Genomic DNA, 9775 nt, shown 5'->3' with positions numbered 1-9775 from the left:
CCTTCCTGACCAGGGCGTATTTTGCGATTCGCACTGTGTTACTTTAACTGACAACTGCGCGGTCGTGCGACGCTGAACCCAAACAAAATTTACGTCCTTTTTTTCCCACAAACAGAGCTTTCTTTTGGTGGTATTTGATCACCTGTGCGATTTTTACTTTTTGCGCTATAAACAGAAAAAGAGCGACAATTTTGAAAAAATAACAATATTTTTCACATTTTTTTTATATGAAATTCCCTCCAAAAAAATGTAAAAAATCAAAATTTTTTATCGTTTTTGGCCAATTTGTTTTCTGCTACATATTTTTGGTAAAAAAAAAATCACAATAAGCGTATTTTGATTGGTTTGCGCAAAAGTTATTGCGTTTACTAACTAAGGGAAAGATTTTTGTCATTTTTGGTGTTTTTTTTTTTAACGAGTAATGGCGGCGATCTGCGATTTTTTTTAGCGGGACTGCGACATTGCGGCGGACAGATCGGACCCTTGACTGATATTTTTGACACTTTTGGGGTTACCAGTGACATTACTACAGTAATCAGTGCTATACATATGCACTGTTACTGTAAAAATGACACTGGCAGGGAAGGGGTTAACTTTATTGGGGAAGGAGGGGTTAAGTGTGTCCCTAGGGGCGTGTTTCTAACTGTGATTGGCTGTGGCTACTGGTGTAGGAACAGTGATCAACAGTCCTACATAGCAGAACCGTATGATCACTATTCCTACACAGGGAGAATAACAGGCGGCTTTCTTTACATTAGCCGCCTGCCTTTCTCCCTTCACGGTGGACGATCGTGAGTGACCGGCGGACATCGGGTCCGCCGGTCACACGCACTGACTTGTTAGGAAACGAGCCGGGGCGGGCGCGCGCCTCCGCCGGCGTGCACTCGCCCGCTATTGGCTCACAAGGAAGTGACAGGCTAGTGACGTACCCATACGTCACTTTGCCGGGCCGGGGCTGTCCGCCGCAGTATATGTACTTGCGGCGGTTGGCAACCAGTTAAAAGCTTACAATGAGCTTCAAGTGACCATGCTTAGGCCTAGCGCATGGCCACCAGACCTGACTAGCGCACCATTGCTGCTGGTCACATGCTTAGAGCTTACAAGGATTGTCAAGGGACTGTGCTTAGGTCTAGCAGAAGGCCACCAGGTCCAAGTGGTGCACCATGGAAGGAGGTCAGTCCTTCAAGCCTACACGGCACGTCAAGTGTATGTGCTTAGGCCTTGCGCAAATGGTCACCAATTCCAAGCAGTGCGCCATGGCAGGAGGTCATGTGCTCCCCCAAAAATGCAGTGCCATGAAAAAGTATTCATACCCCTTGAAATTTTCCACATTTTGTCATGTTACAACCAAAAACGTAAATATTTTATTGGGATTTTATGTGATAGACCGACACAAAGTGGCCATAATTGTGAAGTGGAAGGAAAATGATAAATGGTTTCATAATTTTTTTACAAATAAATATGTGAAAAGTGTGGCGTGCGTTTATATTCACCCCCCTTTACTCTGATACCCCTAACTAAAATCTAGAGGAACCAATTGCCTTCAGAAGTCACCTAATTGGTAAATAGAGTCCACCTGTGTGTAATTTAATCTAAGGATAAATACAGCTGTTCTGTGAAGCCCTCAGAGGTTTGTTAGAGGGCTGACACACCCCATTCTAGTGTGGTTCATCCCATCCCTGGCCTGACACCCCCCCCCCCCTCTCTAGTCTGACATGCCCCCTTTATAGTTTGACACCCCCGCTTTATGGTCTGATACATAATCTCTCTGTTCAGACATGCCCTTTTATGGTCTGACACACCCCCTTCTGGTGTGGTACATCCCCTCTCTGATCTGACACACCCCTCTCTTGTCTGACATGCCCCATCTCTTGTTTTACATGCCCCTTTCTGGGCTGACACACCCCTTTCTGTTCAGACATGCCCCTTTCTGGGCTGACACACCCCTTTCTGCTCAGACATGCCCCTTTCAGGGCTGACACACCCCTTTGGGTTCAGACATGCCCCTTTCTGGGCTGACACACCCCTTTCTGTTCAGACATGCCCCTTTCTGGGCTGACACACCCCTTTCTGTTCAGACATGCCCCTTTTTGGACTGACACAACCCTTTCTGTTCAGACATGCCCCTTTCTGGTCTGCCACGTGCCTCTCTGGTCTGCCACGCCTCTTTCTGGTCCGGCACACCCCTCTCTGGTTTGACACGCCCCCTCTGTTCAGACATGCCCCTTTCTGGTCTGGCAAATCCCCTCTTTGGTTTGACACGCCCCCTAATGTTCAGATATGCCTCTTTCTGGTTAGGCACACCCCCCCTCTCTGATTTGACATGCCCCTTCCTGGTCTGGCACACCCCCCCCCTCTCTAATTTGACACACCCTGTCTCAGGTCTGACACACCCCATCTCACAGTGGTGATATAATGATGATGTCATCAGTACAGGGATCTGTGACACCTGGGGGGATGTGTGGTTGGCACACTGCAATGGGTGTATTTCTATCCTCCCTGATCCATGTCCTCCTTCCAGGGGAGTAGATAAGGAGGGGGGTCAGGGGGTCCAAACTTCACCAGAGCAGCAGCCAGACAGGCGCAGTGATCTGCAGCTGAACATCGCAGTGTGATGTCATAGGACCCATTTGCTGCTAGTCCCGCCCACCTCACTCTATATTTGGTGCCTCTGCCTGGAGTGTCCAATGAATGCAGTGCAGGTAAGGATCCTCCTCCCAGGTACCCACCACACGCTGATAATATACAGAAGATACATCGCATCCGGAACGTATTCACAGCGCTTCACTTTTTCCACATTTTGTTATGTTACGGCCTTATTCCAAAATGGATTAAATTGATTTTTTTTCCTCAAAATTCTACAAACAATTCCTCATAATGACAACGTGAGAGAAGTTTGTTTGAAATCTTTGCAAATATATTAAAAATAAAAAAAAATCCCATGTACATAAGTATTCACACCCTTTGCTCAATACTTTGGTGAAGCTCCTTTGGCACCAATTACAGCCTCCAGTATTTCTGAGTATGATGCTACACGCTTGGCACACCTATTTTTGGGCAGTTTCTCCCATTCTTCTTTGCAGGACCTCTCAAGCTCCATCAGGTTGGATGAGGAGCGTCGGTGCGCAGCTATTTTCAGATCTCTCCAGAGATGTCCAATCGGGTTCAAGTCTGGGCCACTCACAGAGTTGTCTCCTGTAGCCACTCATTTGGCTGTGTACTTAGGGTCGTTGTCCTGTTGGAAGATGAACCTTCACCCCAGTCTGAGGTCCAGAGCGCTCTGGAGGAAGTTTTCATCAAGGATGTCTCTGTGCATTGCTGCATTCACCTTTCCCTCGATCCTGACTAGGTCTCCCAGTTCCTGCCGCTGAAAAACATCCCCACAGTATGATGCTGCCACCACCATGCTTCACTGTAGGGATGGTATTGGCCAGTTGATGAGGTTTCCTCCAGACATGGCGCTTGCCATTCAGGCCAAAGAGTCCAATCTTTGTTTCATCAGACCAGAGGATTTTGTTTCTCATGTTCTGAGAGTCCTTCAGGTGCCTTTTGGCAAACTCCAGGTGGGTGGCATGTGCCTTTTACTGAGGAGTGGCTTCCGTCTGGCCACACCCATACAGTCCTGATTGGTGGAGTGCTGCAGAGATGGTTGTTCTTCTGGAAGGTTCTCCTCTCTCCACAGAGAAACGCTGAAGCTCTGTCAGAGTGACCATCGGGGTCTTGGCAGCGGTGTATTTAGGTTTTGTGCTGCCCTAGGCCTGACTAAACTTGTGCACCCCCTAATTTAAATATGACCCACCCCTTCCTGTAAAGGCCACACCTCTTCCTGTTTATGACCCGCCTTGTCATCTGTAAACCACAAACACAGTCTATCAGTGCCCATCAGTGTAGCCTCAGCAGTGCCCATCAGTGTAGCCTCATCAGTTCCCATAAGGTCAGCCTCAGCAGTGCCCATCAGTGTAGCCTCATCAGTTCCCATAAGGTCAGCCTCAGCAGCGCCCATCAGTGTAGCCTCATCAGTTCCTATAAGGTCAGCCTCAGCAATCAGAGTAGCCTCATCAGTTCCCATAAGGTCAGCCTCAGCAGTGCCCATCAGTGTAGCCTCATCAGTTCCTATAAGGTCAGCCTCAGCAATCAGTGTAGCCTCATCAGTTCCCATAAGGTCAGCCTCAGCAGTTCCCATAAGGTCAGCCTCAGCAGTTCCCATAAGGTCAGCCTCAGCAGTGCCCATCAGTGTAGCCTCATCAGTTCCTATAAGGTCAGCCTCAGCAATCAGTGTAGCCTCATCAGTTCCCATAAGGTCAGCCTCAGCAGTGCCCATCAGTGTAGCCTCATCGGTTCCCATAAGGTCAGCCTCAGCAGTGCCCATCAGTGCAGCCTCATCAGTTCCCATAAGGTCAGCCTCAGCAGTGCCCATCAGTGCAGCCTCATCAGTTCCCATAAGGTCAGCCTCAGCAGTGCCCATCAGTGTAGCCTCATCAGTTCCCATTAGGTCAGCCTCAGCAGTGCCCTTCGATGTAGCCTCATCAGTTCCCATAAGGTGTAGCCTCATCAGTTCCCATAAGGTGTAGCCTCATCAGTTCCCATAAGGTCAGCCTCAGCAGTGCCCATCAGTGTAGCCTCATCAGTTCCCATAAGGTCAGCCTCAGCAGTGTCCATCAGTGTAGCCTCATCAGTTCCCATAAGTTGTAGCCTCATCAGTTCCCATAAGGTGTAGCCTCATCAGTTCCCATAAGGTCAGCCTCAGCAGTGCCCATCAGTGTAGCCTCAGCAGTTCCCATAAGGTCAGCCTCAGCAGTGCCCATCAGTGTAGCCTCATCAGTTCCCATAAGGTCAGCCTCAGCAGTGTCCATCAGTGTAGCCTCATCAGTTCCCATAAGTTGTAGCCTCATCAGTTCCCATAAGGTGTAGCCTCATCAGTTCCCATAAGGTCAGCCTCAGCAGTGCCCATCAGTGTAGCCTCAGCAGTTCCCATAAGGTCAGCCTCATCAGTTCCCATAAGGTCAGCCTCAGCAGTGTCCATCAGTGTAGCCTCATCAGTTCCCATAAGTTGTAGCCTCATCAGTTCCCATAAGGTGTAGCCTCATCAGTTCCCATAAGGTCAGCCTCAGCAGTGCCCATCAGTGTAGCCTCAGCAGTTCCCATAAGGTCAGCCTCAGCAGTGCCCATCAGTGTAGCCTCATCAGTTCCCATAAGGTCAGCCTCAGCAGTGCCCATCGGTGTAGCCTCATCAGTTCCCATAAGGTGTAGCCTCATCAGTTCCCATAAGGTGTAGCCTCATCAGTTCCCATAAGGTGTAGCCTCATCAGTTCCCATAAGGTCAGCCTCAGCAGTGCCCATCATATCATACCAGGAGGTAGCAGTATGACCACTTTATGGGGGTGCCAGACTGATTTGCCTCCTGGACCCTGCCCTCCAGCCCAATTTGCCCTATAAGACTGGCACTATACTAAAAGTGTGTAGCGCAAGCCGTCAGGGACTCTTTTTAGTGGGGGAGGCGGCTGTTTTTTTTCTCGTGCGTGGTGCAGCTTTATTTGCTGCCCCCCCTGCAAAGTGCCGCCCTAGGCCTGGGCCTTGTTGGCCTAGGCCAAGATACATCACTGGGTCCTTGTCACCTCCCTGACTAAGGCCCTTCTATCTCAAAACACTCAGTTTGGCCCCGCTCTAGGAAGAGTCCTGGTGGTTCCACACTTCTTCCATTTACGGATGATGGAGGCCACTGCGCCCATTGGGACCTTCAGTGCTGCAGACATTTTTCTGTACCCTTCCCCCGATCTGTGCCTCCATACAACCCCATCTCCGAGGCCTACAAACAATTCCTTGGACTTCGTGGCTTGGTTTGTGCTCTGACATGCACTGTGGGACCTTATATAGACAGGTGTGTGCCTTTCCAAATCACGTCCAATCAACTGAGTTTACCACGGGTGGACTCCAATCAAGTTGTAGAAACATCTCAGGGATGATCAGCGGGATCAGGATGCACCTGAGCTCAGTTCAGAGTGTCATGGCAAAGGGTGTGAATACTTATGCACATGGCAAAGGGTGTGAATACTTATGCACATGGGATTTTTTAATAAGTTTGCAATGATTTCAAACAAATTCTCTCCCGCAATGCATTCTGGGGGTGACCCCCATCCAGGAAAATATATATCCACACCCCCCTCCTCCCTGAAAGAGAATTTAGCAAGAGTAACACCCCCCCCTACAGGCTCCATGGATACAGGCAGTGCAGTCAGCATGACATCTGAACACTGGCTGATCAAATGTAAGCAGAGAATGAGAATCTCCCACTGCCCCGCCCCCTATCACCCCCCCCCCCCCCCCCTGTGCATTACAATCTACATCCTATGATCTCCTCCATACGATGTATATCGAACAGGAGGAGGGAGTCACCCTCAGCCAATCAGGATGCAGCGTGCAGTGAGCTATCTGATATGCAGAAAACTCAGCGGCCCTGTGATTGGCCGGCGCGGCCACGTGACTCACCGCCTGGATCCGCTCCGCCAACCTCTCCCGCTGCCGCTCAAACTCAGCGCGGTCCATCTCTCCAATCACCCCTCGCGGCCGGAACTACGTCACTGAGGGCGCAGCTAACACACACCGCCATTGTTACTGAGGGCAATGAGCGGCTTTCATATACAGAACACGAGGCCAGTCCGCCATTGTTACTGAGAAGAAAGAGCTTTACTCACACATAGGACACATCACCCCCCGCCATTATTACTGAAGGCAAACAATCACCTGAACGGAACACCCCCTCACAAACAGGACTCGTCCGCCATTATTACTGAGGGCAAACAATTCCTGCCATATACAGGGCCCGTTCTCACGGAACACCGTCCGCTATTGTTACTGGGGGCATACTGTAGCATATTATGCCTTAAATCTGTTTTACTGTTGCACAATTTTCTTCTGTACCACCAATTTATCCTCAATAAAAAAGTTTGTAAACAAAAAAAAAAAAAAATAACAATTCACCTCACAGGACCCGTCCGCCATTGTCACTGAGGGCAATGAATTCACCTCACATACAGAACACAGTACCCGTCCGCCATTATCACTAAGGGCAATAAATTCACCTCACCTTCAGAACACAGGACCCGTCCGCCACTATTACTGAGGGGCAAAGTACTCACCTCAATTACAGAATATAGGGCCCCCGCCATTCTGACTGAGGGCAAAGAATTCACCTCACATATAGAATACAGGGCCCGTCCGCCATTGTTACTGAGGGCACAAATTCACCTCACATATAGAATACAGGGCCCGTCCGCCATTCTGACTGAGGGCAAAGAGTTCATCTCACATAAATAATACAGGGCCCGTCCGCCATTCTGACTGAGGGCGAAGAGTTCATCTCACATATAGAATAAAGGGACCGTCCGCCATTATTACTGAGGGCAAATAGTTCATCTCACATATAGAATACAGGGCCCGTCCGCCATTCTGACTGAGGGCAAAGACGTCACATATACACAGGTGAGTCTCGTCCCCAGTTATTACCGAAGGCACAGAGTTCCCCTCACGTTTATGTAGGTCGTCTATTCCTAATGATATTCAGGGTGAACAGCTTTATTTATATATACAAACAGAACACCGCCATTGTTACTGCGGATAATGGAGGTTCAATCATACAGATACCAGTACCACGAGTCTGCGCCACCTACTGGAGAGTCCTGTGTACTGCACCCCCAGCCTGTCACTGTGCTGTATACTGCCTCCACCTATAGGACAATTCTGTGTACTGCACCCCCAGCCTGTCACTGTGCTGTATACTGGCTCCACCTACAGGACAATTCTGTGTACTACACCCCCAGCCTATCACTGTGCTGTATACTGACTCCACCTACAGGACAATTCTGTGTACTGCACCCCCAGCCTATCACTGTGCTGTATACTGCCTCCACCTGCAGGACAATTCTGTGTACTGCACCCCCAGCCTGACACTGTGCTGTATACTGCCTCCACCTATAGGACAATTCTGTGTACTGCACCCCCAGCCTGTCACTGTGCTGTATACTGCCTCCACCTATAGAACAATTCTGTGTACTGCACCCCCTGCCTGTCACTGTGCTGTATACTGACTCCACCTACAGGACAATTCTGTGTACTGCACCCCCAGCCTGTCACTGTGCTGTATACTGCCTCCACCTATAGAACAATTCTGTGTACTGCACCCCCTGCCTGTCACTGTGCTGTATACTGACTCCACCTACAGGACAATTCTGTGTACTGCACCCCCAGCCTATCACTGTGCTGTATACTGCCTCCACCTGCAGGACAATTCTGTGTACTGCACCCCCAGCCTGACACTGTGCTGTATACTGCCTCCACCTATAGGACAATTCTGTGTACTGCACCCCCAGCCTGTCACTGTGCTGTATACTGCCTCCACCTATAGGACAATTCTGTGTACTGCACCCCCAGCCTGACACTGTGCTGTATACTGCCTCCACCTATAGGACAATTCTGTGTACTGCACCCCCAGCCTGTCACTGTGCTGTATACTGCCTCCACCTATAGGACAATTCTGTGTACTGCACCCCCAGCCTGACACTGTGCTGTATACTGACTCCACCTACAGGACAGTTCTGTGTACTGCACCCCCAGCCTGACACTGTGCTGTATACTGCCTCCACCTATAGGACAATTCTGTGTACTGCACCCCCAGCCTGTCACTGTGCTGTATACTGCCTCCACCTATAGAACAATTCTGTGTACTGCACCCCCTGCCTGTCACTGTGCTGTATACTGCCTCCACCAATAGGACAATTCTGTGTACTGCACCCCCAGCCTGTCACTGTGCTGTATACTGCCTCCACCTATAGGACAATTCTGTGTACTGCACCCCCAGCCTGACACTGTGCTGTATACTGCCTCCACCTATAGGACAATTCTGTGTACTGCACCCCCAGCCTGTCACTGTGCTGTATACTGCCTCCACCTATAGGACAATTCTGTGTACTGCACCCCCAGCCTGACACTGTGCTGTATACTGACTCCACCTACAGGACAGTTCTGTGTACTGCACCCCCAGCCTGACACTGTGCTGTATACTGGCTCCACCTACAGGACAATTCTGTGTACTGCACCCCCAGCCTGTCACTGTACTGTATACTGGCTCCACCTACAGGACAGTTCTGTGTACTGCACCCCCAGCCTGTCACTGTACTGTATACTGGCTCCACCTACAGGACATATTTGTGTACTACAGGCACTGATGTTGGATGAGAAGGCCTGTCTCTCAGTCTCCGCTATAATTCATCCCAAAGTTGTTCTATCAGGTTGAGGTCGGGACTCTATGCAGGACAGTCAAGTTCCACCACCGCAAACTCACTCATCCATGTCTTTATGGACCTTGCTTTGTGCACTGGTGTGCAGTCATGTTGGAACAGGGAGGGGCCATCCCCAAACTCCTCCCACAAAGTTGGGAGCATGAAATTGTCCAAAATGTCTTGGTATGCTGATGCCTTAAGAGTTCCTTTCACTGGAACTAAGGGGCCAAGCCCAACCCCTGAAAAACAACCCCACTCCATAATCCTCCCCTCCACCAAAATGATTTGGACCAGTGCACAAAGCAAGGTCCATAAAGACATGGATGAGTGAGTTTGGGGTGGTGGAACTTGACTGGCCTGCACAGAGTCCTGACCTCAACCTGATAGAACACCTTTGGGATGAATTAGAGCGGAGACTGCGAGCCAGGCCTTCTCCTCCAACATCAGTGCCTGACCTCACAAATGTGCTTCTGGAAGAACAGTCAAACATTGCCATAGAC

General features: G+C 49.8%; 1 pseudogene across 1 annotated transcript in view; it reads right to left on the bottom strand.

Annotated features, from left to right (window-relative positions):
• LOC309552161 overlaps nucleotides 1–6607 on the bottom strand; it is a 517672-nt pseudogene extending 511065 nt beyond the window's left edge. The window contains exon 1 of the transcript XR_014226186.1: nucleotides 6487–6607. The product of XR_014226186.1 is annotated as an uncharacterized misc_RNA (transcript). The remainder of the gene's footprint in view (nucleotides 1–6486) is intronic.
• Nucleotides 6608–9775: the final 3168 nt, after the last annotated feature.

The sequence above is a fragment of the Pelophylax lessonae genome (genome assembly GCF_965119305.1).
Source record: "Pelophylax lessonae genome assembly, chromosome: 4".
Taxonomy (NCBI): domain Eukaryota; kingdom Metazoa; phylum Chordata; class Amphibia; order Anura; family Ranidae; genus Pelophylax; species Pelophylax lessonae.
The sequence above is the reverse complement of the archived record's forward strand: the minus strand, read 5'-3'. Positions and strand labels throughout refer to the sequence as shown.